This window comes from Ranitomeya variabilis, chromosome 6 (genome assembly GCF_051348905.1).
Source record: "Ranitomeya variabilis isolate aRanVar5 chromosome 6, aRanVar5.hap1, whole genome shotgun sequence".
NCBI lineage: Eukaryota > Metazoa > Chordata > Amphibia > Anura > Dendrobatidae > Ranitomeya > Ranitomeya variabilis.
Window position 1 is genome coordinate 150,834,268 of NC_135237.1, and position 15,128 is coordinate 150,849,395.

The following is a 15,128-nucleotide window of genomic DNA, read 5'->3' on the forward strand; positions in this document are numbered from 1 at the left end:
GGCTGTCCTAATCCTTTGGGGATTTTCTCTGAGGCAAGATAGCTTTCCTGTTTCTATCTTTAGGGGCAGTTAGTCCTCCGGCTTTGACGAGATGTCTAGGGAGTGACAGGAACATCCCACGGCTACTTCTAGTGTTGTGTTAAGCTCAGGAACTGCGGTCAGTACAGGTACCACCTCCTCCAGAGCACGTCCCATGTTGCTCCTAAACCACCAGTTCATAACAGCTGTGTACCATGTTGTAAGGGTGTGTATGTACTTATACATATGTGCAGTCACACAGGAGCCCAAGAGATAAAGGTGCCTCAAAGCACCTCCAAAGTAGCCAGCAGCTTCTGTCTAAGACACATAAAGGGTTTCATAATGATGAGCTATTGGACTGCACAGGGACCACGTACTTTTCTTGCACAGTTGCCTTCTTATGTCTGTGTACACCTCTGCATATAAACATACAATAACACCATTTAAGACTGCAGGGTCCAAAGAAATGGAAGGCTCGCAGTTAGTTCAAGTACTAAAATATGATATTTACAGAATTGCATTGGCTTTTGTGATTCTTGAACAAAAAAAATTACTTACATTTGTGGTGAATCAATAAAGTGACCAGATAATTTATATTTTAAATAATAATAAAACATCACTTTTAATTTTTTTTTAAGATATTAAGTTTCTAAATTGATGTAAATCCTTCCTTAAATTGTGAATAACATGCTATTGGAGACTTTGGGTGCTTTAGGTGAGGCAGAATGCAATGATTAAAGAAGCAGTTCTAAAAGAACCTTATGTATGAGAAGATAATGGAAGCAAGGCAGTATTTGGAAAGAGTTTCAATGTTTTTTCCTGTCTGTCAAGATAAAATAAGTTTTGTCTACGGAAAATCATGTGCTGTGATATTTATAAAATTTAATCCACATCTTTACCAAATGTTTTTTCTTACTCTCTCTGATAATCTATCTACTGTCTGAATCAGGAGCGGACACAGACGGAAGAAGGCCACTGTGCAAGAACAATATATGCGCCCTCTGCAGTCAAAAGGTTCATCATAATGCACAAGTTTGCCTGTTTTAGAGGTAGAAACTGACCCCATTTACATCTTGGGCCCAGGTGCGGCTGCACAAGTTGTTCCAATGGTAAGTCTACTCCTGGTCTGAATAGTTGGAGCAATATTTGGCTGATTGATTACAAAGTGACATTGCAGTATACTTCCACCTCTATTATTTAGGTTGGGCTAATATAAGTAGTCCCTAAGTCTATGCTCTGTACCTCATTTCATGTTTTTGGCCCACCCTTTTTCCCCTATTACTATTGCCTGTCATATATACTTATGCAGCTCCATTTGGCTTCTTTCTATTTCTGCCTAAATGAACAGGTCCTCTTCATTACCCAAAACAATTGATGATGACTATAGGTTTGAGGGAGATGTATCAAAACCGTTGAAAGAAAAAGGTGAAGTAGTTTTCCCTGGCCAGATACTACCTCTCATTTTTCAGAGGCCTTTTGGAAAATTGAAGCAGCAATCTGATTGCACTGGATAACTACTCAATGGTTTCATAACACCATTTATGTTACAGTGATGCTGAGAAAGGAAGAACTCAAAACCAATGAAACCAAGGTCACAAGGACATCAAAATATGCAGGGGGGACGACATGAAGAAGGCTGTACCCAGGAGATGACTGACAAATTTGGAGCGCTACTGCAAGGAAGAGTTGGTATAGATTGTTCATTCTAGATGTGCCATGCGGGTAGACTCCCACCCAAAAAGACTGAATAATGTAAGAAATTCAAAGGTTACTTCATCAAAGTATTTGTTTAAGGGTGTGCGTATTTATGTAACCATGGTATTTAGTTAATTGACCACATCCGACAGGATGCTAGCTCCCAATCCCCTCGTACCATGCACTATCCTCCCTCCCCCACTGCATCTAGCTCACTCTCTGACTTTGAGCCAGTCACAGAAAAATAAGTAATCAGGCTCCTTGCATCTTCTCGCCCGACCACTTGCACCATTGACCCAATTCCATCACATCTCCTACAGTCCCTTTCCCCTGCTGTCACCTCTCACCTAACAAAAATTTTCAACCTCTCTCTCTCTTCCAGTATCTTTCCCTCCTCATTTAAGCATGCCATCATACATCCATTACTTAAAAAACCATCCCTCAACCAAAACTGTGCCACTAATTATAGACCTGTCTCTAATTTTCCCTTCATCTCCAAACTCCTAGAATGCCTGGTCCACTCATGTCTTATCCGCTATCTCTCAGATAACTCTCTTCTCGACACTCTTCAATCTGGTTTCTGCTCTTTACACTCTACTGAAACCGCCCTCACTAAAGTCTCTAATGATCTACTAACAGCTAAATCTAATGGTCACTACTCCAAGCTAATTCTCTTGGATCTCTCCACAGCATTCGATGCTGTGGATCATCAGCTCCTCCTCACTATGCTGCACTCCATTGGCCACAAGGACACCGTTCTCTCCTGGTTCCCCTCCTCCTCTCTCTCCTTCTTCTCTGACCACTCTTTCGCTGTATCTTTTGCTGGTTCCTCTTCCTCTCACCTTCCCCTTACTGTTGGGGTTCCTCAAGGATCAGTCCTAGGCCCCCTCCTCTTATCTTTGTATACTGCCCCTATTGAACAAACAATCAGTAGATTTGGGTTCCAGTACCATCTCTATGCTGATGACACCCAATTATACACTTCTTCTCCTGATATCACACCTGCCTTTTTATAAAACACCAGTGATTGTCTTACCGCTGTCTCTAACATCATGTCCTCCCTCTATCTGAAACTGAACCTGTCAAAAACTGAACTGCTCTTGTTTTCTCCCTCTACTAGCCTACCTTTGCCTGACATTGCCATCTCAGTATGTGGTTCCACCATTAACCACGAGCAACATGCCAGCTGCCTTGGGGTCATACTTAATTCTGAGCTTTCATTCACCCCCCACATCCGATCACTGGCTCGCTCTTCTTATCTGCATCTCAAAAACATTTCTAGAATTTGACCTTTTTTTACTTTTGACTCTGCAAAAACTCTTACTGTTTCACTTATTCATTCTCGTCTGGACTATTGTAACTCTATACTATTCGGCCTCCCTCTTACCAAACTCTCCCCTCCAATCTTTCCTAAATGCTGCAGGCAGGATCATATTCCTCCCCAATCGTTATACCGATGCCTCTACCTTGTTCCAGTCATTACACTGGTTACCCATCCACTCCAGAATGCAGTACAAATTTATCACCCACATCCACAAAGCACTCCATGGCTCAGGACTGCCCTACATCTCCTCCCTGGTCTCAGCCTACCACCCTACCCGTGCTCTTCGTTCTGCAATGACCTGAGCTTAACAACTGCAATAATCAGAACTTCCCACTATTAGTGTTGGCAGAACGCACCAAGTATAAATATATGTAATAATGGGTGCGTTTGCAACCCGGGGTCCACTGTGCAGGAGAGGAACCTGCTGCTAGTAATTGGCGGCAATATATGGCGGTATTAGCGAACTCTGTTACTTCACAGAATCGCTAGGATAGGGAAATGCTGTGCCCTGTTAACCTCACAGAGGAACACAGCTACCAAACAGAGCAAAACTGTGGTCATGCAGTCAGCATAGCACACATACAACTCCTCACCGGAGGTGCCGGTATTCTAGGGGCTTATTTCAGCCAATACCTGAATCCAAACACACAAAACTCCTCACCGGAGGTGCCGATATTATAGGGGCTTATTGCAGCCAACCCTGACCTCATGCAAACATGACCACACAGTAGTAAGGCTCAAAACATAGGTTGATACTAGTGCATGGCTGTGCAGCCATGCAAACCTTTTATAGCTGTAGCAGACAAGGACCTTCCTTGTGGTCCAATAGGAGCTGCTACAGGACCTGAGCATGTGACCTCAGACCTCCAATGGGAGGTCGTCCCGTGGGCATGCTCAGTATGGGAAAATCAGGACTTAGTCCCAGAAAGACCTGCTCGCTGCTGAACATTGCTGGCTACAATGACAGAGCCTGGAAGGGCAGTAGTAACCAGTCATCCAGTATCAGCCTGAGCCAGACGCTGGGACTGACATCTCCGCTGAGCAGGCTCCACTGCAGCTGGAGGAGAATGGGAGACCGCAGGCCTTCATTTTACTTTTCCACTCAAAAAGATTGTTTTTCAATTTACCGTATATACTCGACTATAAGCCGAGATTTTCAGACCATTTTTTTGAACTGAAAGTCCCCCTCTCAAGTTATACTTTTGTCATATCCAGGGGTCGGCAGGGGAGGGGGAGCGGTTGCTGTCTAATTATACTGCTGCTGCTCCTGGCGCGGTCCCTGCAGGTCCCCGCTTCCCGGCACTGCAGCTTCTTCCTGCATTGAGCGGTCACATGGTACTGCTCATTACAATAATGAATATGCGGCTCCACCTCCTATAGGTGGTGCAGGGACTGCACTGCACCAGGAGCAGGTGAGTATAACAGGGAGGGGAGTGCAGCGCTGCACGATATTCACCTGCTCCTTGTTCCGGCGCCGCTCCATCTTCAGCGTCTTCTGCAGTGACGCTCAGGTCAGAGGGCGCGATGACATGGTTAGTGCGCGCCCTCTGCCTGAACGTCAGTGCAGAAGATGCTGAAGATGGAGCGGCGCCGGAACGAAGTCAGGTGAATATTGAAAGTGCCAGGGGCCTGAGCGACGGAGAGGTGAGTATGTGATTTTTTTTTAATCACAGCAACAGCAAATGGAGCAAGTGTCTGTATGGAGCATCTTATGGGGCCATAAGGCTTGTGCAGCGCTATATGGGGCAAATGTCTGTATGGGGCCATAATCAACATTTGTGCAGCACTATATGGGGCAAGTGTCTGTATGGGGCCATAACGTTTGTGCAACACTATATGGGGCAGTGTCTGTATGGGGCCATAATCAACATTTGTGCAGCACTATATGGGGCAAGTGTCTGTATGGGGCCATAACGTTTGTGCAGCACTATATGGGGCAGTGTCCATATGGGGCCATAATCATCATTTGTGCAGCACTATATGGGGCAAGTGTCTGTATGGGGCCATAACGTTTGTGCAGCACCATATGGGGCAAGTGTCTGTATGGGTCCATAATCAACGCTTGTGCAGCACTATATGGGGCAAGTGTCTGTATGAGGTCATAATGTTTGTGCAGCACTATATGGGGTGCAAGTGTCTGTATGAGGCCATAATCAATGTTTGTGCAGCACTATATGGGGCAAATGTCTGTATGGAGCATCTTATGGGGCCATAACATTTGTGCAGCACTATATGGGGCAAATATCTTTATGGAGCATCTTATGGGGCCATAATTAACGTTTGTGGAGCATTATATGGGGCAAGTGTCTGTATGGAGCATCTTATGGGGCCATAATCAACATTTGTGCAGCATTATATTGGGCAAATGTGTCTATGGAGCATCTTATGGGGCCATTATTAACCTTTATGCAGGATTATATGGGGCATATTTTAATATGGAGCATCCTTTGGGGCCATCATAAACTTTATGGAGCATTTTGTGGGGCATATTTTAATATGGAGCATCTTATGGGGCCCATCATGAACTGTATGGAGCATCTTATGGGGCCAATCATGAACTGTATGGAGCATTATATGGGGCTCCTGATTCAATATGGATATTCAAAAACACTTAACCTACTGATGTCTCAATTAATTTTACTTTTATTGGTATCTATTTTTACTTTTGACATTTACCGGTAGCTGCTGCATTTCCCACCCTAGGCTTATACTCGAGTCAAAAAGTTTTCCCATTTTTTTGTGGCAAAATTAGGGGGGTCGGCTTATACTCGGGTCGGCTTATACTCGAGTATATACGGTAATTGTACAGATTATGAGTAATTTATTGATTTCTGAGTGACCATAACATCAATTTTAAAACTACACTTTGCGATTTGCATGGAGTAATCCTCCCAGTAGTTATAATATCAGTTCCCTGTAGGCATAAGTGACATGATTTCCAAGAGCGGTGTCACCACCAGCTCTTTACAAAGCTCACACATGACCTTCTGCCTCACTGGCAATGCACAGTGTACCAATGAAGCTGGAAGTGTACACCCGACTTCACTGCATATCACCAAGAAGGCAGAATGCTGCATACATGTGAAAGACTTGTAAAATGCTGGTGATGATGCCACTCTTACAAATCATATCACTCTTGCCCACAGGAGTGTGATAACATAATTAGTGGGAGGATAAGTCCAGGGAAATCAACACCACCTCTACTAGTTATCCACTAATTAGAATATAACACAAGGGCATGTTTGAAACTGATCTTCTGGTGATTCAAAAATCAGTAGACCAAGAAAATAGGATTATTATAAGGAAGATATAGGGTTCAATAAAGACAATGGAGGTTTGGTTTGACAGATACCCTTTAAATTGATATTTTTCCTATGCCCATGGGTTAGTACAAATGGGTATACGTAGGATAATCATTTACATAATTCTTTCCAAATGTTTGTGATCCACACAATACAGGTACAGTGAAAGTTTCCGTTTGGCATACATTAATTTAGAAAGTCTGAAAATACATAGCTGCAATATAATATCTAATTGGTACCAACTTAGAGTATGCTATATCCACTGACTGCACCTTTCAGCGCATAATTAAAAAGTTGAGAAAAAAATGTTGATCAGTATTTAGGGGTTCAGGCACAAAGTGCACACATTGAAGAATTAACCTCTATTTCCAAATGACTGAAAAGGAAAAAATAAATAAAAATTAAGTTATAGAAGTAAATACTATGTTAATGCCCCAAATTTGACTTTTATTTTAAAGGAAATTTATCTTTATAGGTAATTCTTCTGTCTGGTTTTTAATCCTTTCCCATTAATGTCAGATTAAAGGAAGTTTAACACAGCAATAAGCCATTATATTTAAAATATAAATAAAGCAATACATTTTTCTAATCCTTTGTTATTTGTTGAGACCATTTGATTTTAGTTTTAAATGGTCCCAATTTTCTGCTTGTTCTGGAGAAAGCTGCGATATTACAAACAAACATCTGAATGAATGAATGAATGAATGAATCAATCAATCAATCTGAACAGATTCTGTCCTTATGTATTTATTCACACATGCACAAGTCGCAATCGGATGCTTTATACAACAATTTGCTGCAATAATGACTTCTAGTTTCAAGGGTGAGTGGAAAATGGTGAGCTATAAACGTCTGTTCTGATGATAACGTGTAGAATGTCTTCTTTTGTCCTGATTGCCTCCTGTTAGACAAAGGGTTTTAAACACACACAAAAATGTTCCGATTCACAGAATAAAAGTATGGATTTTTTCAGATGTTCACTGAAGGCGCCATTCTCTGCACCCAGTCCCCTCAGTGTTTAATCTTTTAAACCCTAGCTCTAAAGAAACTGAATAATTTATAGGCATTGGGCACGAAAAGCTACAATACGGCTTGCGCAGACTGTATTCCGTTTCATCATGCCAGTTTCAACCTCTATATGCTGATTCGTTCTCTAACAAGGGATTAGCTGGGAGTCCGATAACTACACAAAATGAGTTAGATTCAAGTGTTCAAAAACATGATGAAGTACTACTTTTGAACTAATGGATAGACTTTGAAAACTTTGTCATAGCTGGGTTACGAGATCTGCCTTCAGTTCTTTTTACAAAGGTTCATAGACTAGTGGGCATTGTATCACTTTTCTGTGAATGCGTGGTGCATATTTTATGAATAATTGAACTTGAACATTAATTATATGTTAAGGCTTTTTACAGATACACTTTCAATCAGAAAGCTTTACCAAATGTTACATTATTCCACTGATAAGTGACACAAGATATTGTATGTATTAGGATGAGAAAAGACGTGAGGCATGATAAGAAATCTATTATATGTCCTTACATGCTAAAACACTGCTTTGACATTTTTATACTCAGTTTTCTGTAATTTTACATAAGAAAAGTTTTTATAGTAGTAGAAAATTAGAAATGAACTCTAATCTCAAAAGTTACTACCGTACAGCAGGTGGCGCCATCTGCCGCCATATGGCATGGAGACAAAAGACAAGAATTACAGAAGCACAAACAAGAATGTATAGATAGAATATATTTCCAAGAGATTTCTCATATATGACTTTAAAATACTAAATATTAAAAATAAAATAGAAAAAAAATGGTTAGTCTCTAATGCTCAGTTAACATATTAATAAAAGGGTCTATTAGTTCTAATACATAGAGCCTGAATCATTATTGCATTTGCACCTTTATATTAGTTTTTCCTTTGAGTCCTATTTTTCTTTTAGTTTGCTCTTTCTTGTGTGCAAAATTCACCAACCAAATTTGGTGCAAAAAATTAAACAAAAAAAAAGACAAAACGAACATTCAAATCCTAGTGCTTATTTTGGGACCTCCAAGAAAAAGAGTAGCTCAGAAGAACAGTCCTCTCTCTGGAAGATCTGTCATGTCTGTGCTTTGCAGCTCATATTTTAAATGACTAACTTGTTATCCCTGATTTTTCCTACGGGGGCACTGCAAGGAAATTGAACGATTTCAGATGGGTTCCTCTGCAAATTACAGCCAATAACTGTAAGCTGTGGGTGTGATCATCAGAAAATAATGCTAACAAAAAGGGATTATCCAATAAAAAAAAGATTTAGACTACATAAACTGCAGCTTTTAAAGCAAAAGGAATTAAAAATGTTAAAAGCTACAGAAGCAAAGCGGATGAGAATTTAACTCTGAAGTGGTGCCAGTATCTTTCTAGAAGGGAGTATGTTATCTAGAACACATAAACAAGTACTGTGTTTCCCCCCAAAATAAGACCTACCCAGAAAATAAACCCTAACATGAATTTTGAGGCTTTTTGGAGTATGCTTAAAATTTAAGCTCTACTCCAAAATAAGCCGTAGATGTGCTATGATAAGAAAGTCTCCAGGAAGCTAAAAAAAGTTAAGCAATAGAGCAGGACCCTTCATCAAAGAAAGCAGACATCCCCAAAATAATTGCACTCACCAGAACCCAAACAATTACAATTGGCAAGTACCAGTGGTGAATGAATGGGCTCTCACACGGACATCTGTGTCACTGTCAGGTCCATCACTGTTCCAGCTGCATTGCAGCTCTCATACACAGATTGGGTACCAATATAACTGTGATACTGCTTCCTGTTACCAAGGGTAGCCAACTGCTTTCAGGGGACCTGACCGTGTGATGCACCTTTATGTGTGAGCACCTAGTCACTAGGCAACTCTAATTGCTTAGAATCTAGTGAGTGCAATTCTTTTGGGGGGTTTCTGCTTTCTTTTGGTGGTAAACCAATATAAGACAGCTAATATAGAGAAACTCAAAAAAACGCATCATAAAAAGCAGACTCACCAAAACCTTGTCAAATGACAAATGCACTAGCAGGGTGCAGCAGGCCCCCACTGATAAAGGCTGGAGCAGCACAGGTGCAAGCTACTGATGAGAACAACCACCCACTCGCCTAAATAATGGAGGGGTGGCTGCCTAGTGGCAAAAATGCACACAGATAAGGCATGAATAAGACACTATTTACACAGGTAGGTGTGATGCACAGTGTCTGGACAACCTATTGATCACACCCATAGTATTAGCAGGCGGGCCGTCCAGCACTATATATAAATGCACCACACAAAAACCAAGCCAACATAAAGGGGCCCTGCTACACCCTGCAACAAATGATAAAAAGTGCAATAAAAAGCTGAAAAAATTAATGCATATTATACATTAAATGAGGTATCGGTTACAATTTTGGCCAAAATGGAAAAGATCGCAACCTAACGTCAAGGGTCCTCATAAACTTGCGAGTCCTACGCTAATATCAAAACAGCTAAAATAGAGAAACTCAAAAAAACACATCTTGAAAAGCATACTCACCAAAACCTTGTCAAACCTTGCCAAATGACAAATGCACTAGCAGGGTGCAGTAGGCAAATGCTAGTGCATTTGTCATTTGACAAGGTTTTGGTGAGTCTGCTTTTTATGATATGTTTAAACCAATATAAGGAATCAGTACAAGTACTTAAAGAAGAAAAATTGTAAATTTAAGTAGGTAATTTAAACCATAGTAAATATGGTATGTACCCACCAATATATGCTTGGTAGGGTATATATGGTTTTGCACCATGAGAACGGCAGATCAGATAAGAAAAGGTGCAACTGAGCCAAAAAGGATTAGCATAAAATGTGTTAGCAAAATTTTGATAAAATACAATTTATTGAAACATTCAAATTAAAATATAAATATATCAATTAGTCAGTAGATGGCACCACATAAGAACAAATAAATAGGGAAAGGTCTGAACATATAAGTTACTGTAGTAACCCTGAGTTAACTATTGATCAAATGTCAAGAACTACAATTTCCAAAATGAATTGATACCACGTCTATTTGTCATATACATGTTGGGTAAAATTATTTTTGGAAAATATAGGTCTTATCATTTTATGATGACATGATTATATTTGCATAAATATAAATTTTTTTTTGTTCAAGAATAAATGTAGATTGTTGTTCATGGAAAAAAATTAGACATCCAATGAAAATAAGCCCTGTCTTGTTTTCGGAGAAACACGGTACTTATGTCATCTTGTACATAATCATAATATATACAGGTGCATCTCACAAAATTAGAATATCATCAAAAAGTTAATTTATTTCAGTTCTTCAATGCAAGTAGTAAAACTCATATATTATATAGCGTCATTACAAACAGAATGATCTATTTCAAGTGTTTATTTGTGTTAAATGTTGATGATTATGGCTTACAGCTAATGAAAACCAAAAGTCATTATCTCAGTAAATTAGAATACTTTATAACACCAGCTTGAAAATGGATTTTAAAATCTGAAATGTTGACCTACTGAAATGTATGTGCAGTAAATGCACTCAATACTTGGCCGGGGCTCCTTTGGCATCAATTACTGCATCAATGCGCTGTGGCATGGAGGCGATCAGCCTGTGACACTGCTGAGGTGTTATGGAAGCCCAGGTTGCTTTGATAGCAGCCTTCAGCTCATCTGCATTGTTGGGTCTGGTGTTTCTCATCTTTCTCTTGACAATACTTCATAGATTCCCTATGGGGCTAAGGTCAGGCGAGTTTGCTGACCAATCAAGCACTGTGATACTGTTGTTTTTAAACCAGGTATTGGTACTCTTGGCAGTGTGGACAGATGCCAAGTCCTGCTGCAGAATTAAATTTCCATCTCCAGAAAGCTTGTCGAGAGAGGGAATCATGAAGTGCTCTAAAATTTCCTGGTAGACGGCTGAGCTGACTTTGGTCTTCATAAAACGCAGTGGACCTACACCAGCAGATGACATGGCTCCCGAAACCATCATTGATTGTTGATACTTCACTCTAGACCTTGGAAATCAAGGTCCCAGAGTCTGGAGGAAGAGAGGAGAGGCACACAATCCAAGCTGCTTAAGGTCTAGTGTGAAGTTTCCACAATCAGTGATTATTTGGGGAGCCATAATATAAGGGGTTAAACATAACATAAATAAAAAAGTGAAAAACCTCAAACTGAAAATATCTGTATAATGCTGTTGGATTTTCTTATGACTGTATTGAACCCATTTTGAGCTCTTTAATGCAAGCACAACCTTAGTAATATCCAAGTGACCACAACCTATCTGACTAGGGTAAAATGGATGGTCGATCACCATTTGTACCCAAGAGCGCTATTTGGGTTGCATTTACGGGTCTAAAATTGGACTATTACAACAAGGAAGTGTGCAAACAATACAACATGTGCAATTTATGAGGTAGGCAGTTGCGTTTATATTTCTGGATAATGGAGATTATTTTTTAAAAGAAAAAATGCTTTGCCCAGCTTACAATGCAGGAAGCAAACTTTCTGTGACACACTAGTCTTGGTTTCAGGATTTCATTTTAGTAGCAAAATTAGGAGTTACATTTTTGCCCCCCTTGTTTGCAGTGTGTGAATAATAAAAATAAGACTGTTATTAAGGTGTTGCACCAATTCTCTATATCACTTGAATCTTTGGATTATTTTTCACAGACGAGACTACCATTCCCATTTTCAATGTGATTAAGCATTGTTGTAGTACATCACAATCACATTAGGCCTATTTGGGATGAGCTGTGTGTTCTGACCTCCAATCTCTACTCTGGAAAAGCCTTAAAGGGAATCTGTCTGCAGGTTTTTGTAATGTTATCTGAAGACAGCAAGCAATAGAGGCTGGGGATGTGCCACTTGTCAAAGAGCGTGGTGTTATTTACAAACTGTGAGGGATTTATCACTAAGAAATTAATATTGCAAGTCTACACTGATCTGGCAAGCACCCTTCAAACTGTGATAAGCACCTCACTGTCTATGGACTTTGTATACGGAGAGCCTGGTGTGGGCAAGGTTAACTTTCTCAGCTCTGCTTCATTCTAGATCTAAATGCTCTGATTGTGTCAGAACGGCTGTACCCAGTAATCTAAGTGGTACCTCGTTGGAATTTGGGTTCCTTTGCAGCTCTGAGATGAAGTAGCAAAAACCTGCTGAGAGATTCACTTTAAATACTTGGCAGGCTCTTACCTTTTATACTGGTTGTAGTAGTCCAAACTGATTGGCTGTGCTGGACTATGTGATATAATACCTTCATGACATTATGGGGAAGCCATTGCGGTCATGCCTGATGTAATTAGTCTACTTTCTGAGCCTTGAGCACTGTGAAATTCTGGCAGGCATTTTGTTTTGTGAATCTCACAAATTGAATTGCAGAGTGTTTGAATAACGGGGACCTGTCAATTTCAGGAAATTTGACTCAAAGGTGATTTTCCCGTGGATTGATTCACTTATCTCTATTTAGAAGCCTTCACAATAGTCCTAGTTGATAGCTGCCTATGCAAAATCATCTAGAGAATGTTTTTTTATCACTGAATAGGAAATGTCATTGAGTTATAATTAGTGTTGAGCATTCCGATACCGCAAGTATCGGGTATCGGCCGATATTTGATGTATCGGAATTCCGATACCGAGTTCCAATATTTTTGTGATATCGGAAATCAGAATCGGAAGTTCCCAGTGTATGGTTCCCAGGGTCTGGAGGAGAGGAAACTCTCCTTCAGGCCCTGGGATCCATATTCATGTAAAAAATAAAGAATAAAAATAAAAAATATGGATATACTCACCCCTCGGACGGCCCCTGGACCTTAGCGGTGTAACTGGGAGCCTCCGTTCCTAAGAATGCAGTGAGTGTAGGACCTGCGATGACGTCGCGGATTGTGATTGGTCGCGTGAGCGGTCACATGAGCGGTCATGTGACCAATCACAAGCCGCAACGTCATCGAAGGTCCTTCACTCTGCATTCTTAGGAACGGAGGCTGCCGGTTATATCGCTAAGGTCCAGGGTCCGCCGGAGGGGTGAGTATATCCATATTTTTTATTTTTATTCTTTATTTTTTACATGAATATGGATCCCAGGGCCTGAAGGAGAGTTTCCTCTCCTTCAGACCCTGGGAACCATCCAGGATACCTTCCGATATTTGTGTCCCATTGACTTGTATTGGTATCGGGTATCGGTATCGGCGAGATCCGATATTTTGCCGGTATCGGCCGATCCAATCCGATACCGATACTTTCGAATATCGGAAGGTATCGCTCAACACTAGTTATAATTTCTGAATGAAAATAAATTATAAGTTATACTGATTTTTTAACACTAAACTGCATGTCAATCTATTCATCTATTTTTTCTCTGTATATACCTTCTGCAAATCTAATGCACTGTTTAATTTGGTGAGTTAACCTAGCCATATATTATAGAGAGCTGCTAGTTCAAATGCTCCTTTTATTGCATACCCTGCATACACATTACACATTGACATGTTGCTCAATTGAGTATGCATATGTGCTCCGATTGAGTACAGAAGGATAAACTGCTGTCAGACACCAATGGTAGCGCCTTGTCTTCCCTGAGGACACTGGATTAGGCATATAAGAATGCAAGATGCTCAATCCTTGTGTCCTGACACATGCCAACAAGGAAGTTGGGATGTCCATACAAATTAGATTAGCTGTAATGAGAGGGGTCAGCTAACAGTAATCTAATGGCCAACTTTACAAAGGAATATGCCTTTGGAGCGCCCCCAGACACAGGGCCGTGGGGTACTCGGTACAGGGCCTCTCTGTCTCGGTCCTGGGGTTGTCACGGTGGCTAGACCCGGTCCGTGACCCTGCCAAGGGGCGTCCAATGAAAGATGTGATGATGGTGCGTGGTGCAGGTTGCGATGAATAACGAGGACACAGGGTTGCAGTCTCTTTACCTCTTTACTGAAGGCTTCAGGATCCTCAATCCAGACTACTGCTAACAGGGCTGGCTGAGACCGGCCGGTCCGAAGGCACATCCAGAGTTCCCTTTGCAGGTGGAAATCAGTGCCTACCTTCTAGCGCCTGTGTGTTGTAGTACCTCCCTGCTGAGCACCACGGGATAGTCCTCATAACTGTTGTGTCTGTTTCTGATGTTCTTCTCTCACAACTCGTATCTATTCTGATGTTCCTCTCCGTCCCCCAGATGATATGGATAGGATGCACCCGTATGACGGGTAGGCCTGGAGTTCTTCTGGGACCCTAGCGTCGCCCCTCTCCCACAATTGCCCCCTATGTCTGCTTAGGTGATTTAGGTGAGACAGCCAACCTAAAATTAACTGTCCTGCCACTGTTTGAAGTACTGCTTGGAGCCTAATACTTCCTCGGCGTTCTGGCCACCGGCTACGCGCCTCAGTAGGATGTTGCCTCGATCTTACGGCACGACTCCTACTGGCTTTATCTCCTTTTTGCTGCGATCTCGTTTCTCACTTCTCCACAGTAAACCTCGCTTCTTTTCCTTTCTTAGGATGCCACCGCATTCAAGTGCAGGCGCGGCTCCGTAACGTTCTGTTCTGTTTGCTAGGCCACTGTCAGGATCCCACCCCTGACAGAGACCCTCCTGAATCTTCCGCCGCAACACCCTCTGCCACAGGATGTTGCCTGGTTCCAACCCAGTCAGCTTCTGACTAACTTCCTATCCAGCCCCCAGTTTTACCAGATTGTGAGGAGTGGCCTAATATATAGAACCCTTTGCTCCCCCTGGTGGCCAGAATGTGAAGTGTAAAGTGTGACTGTGATACCTGGTCAGGT

The 15,128-nt window shown here is 41.3% G+C and overlaps 1 protein-coding gene across 1 annotated transcript in view; it reads right to left on the bottom strand.

Moving 5' to 3' along the window:
- The window catches only part of CNTNAP2 (contactin associated protein 2), a 3,158,824-nt gene that overhangs the window by 687,248 nt on the left and 2,456,448 nt on the right, over positions 1 to 15,128 (bottom strand). The gene's annotated exons all lie outside the window — the stretch shown is intronic.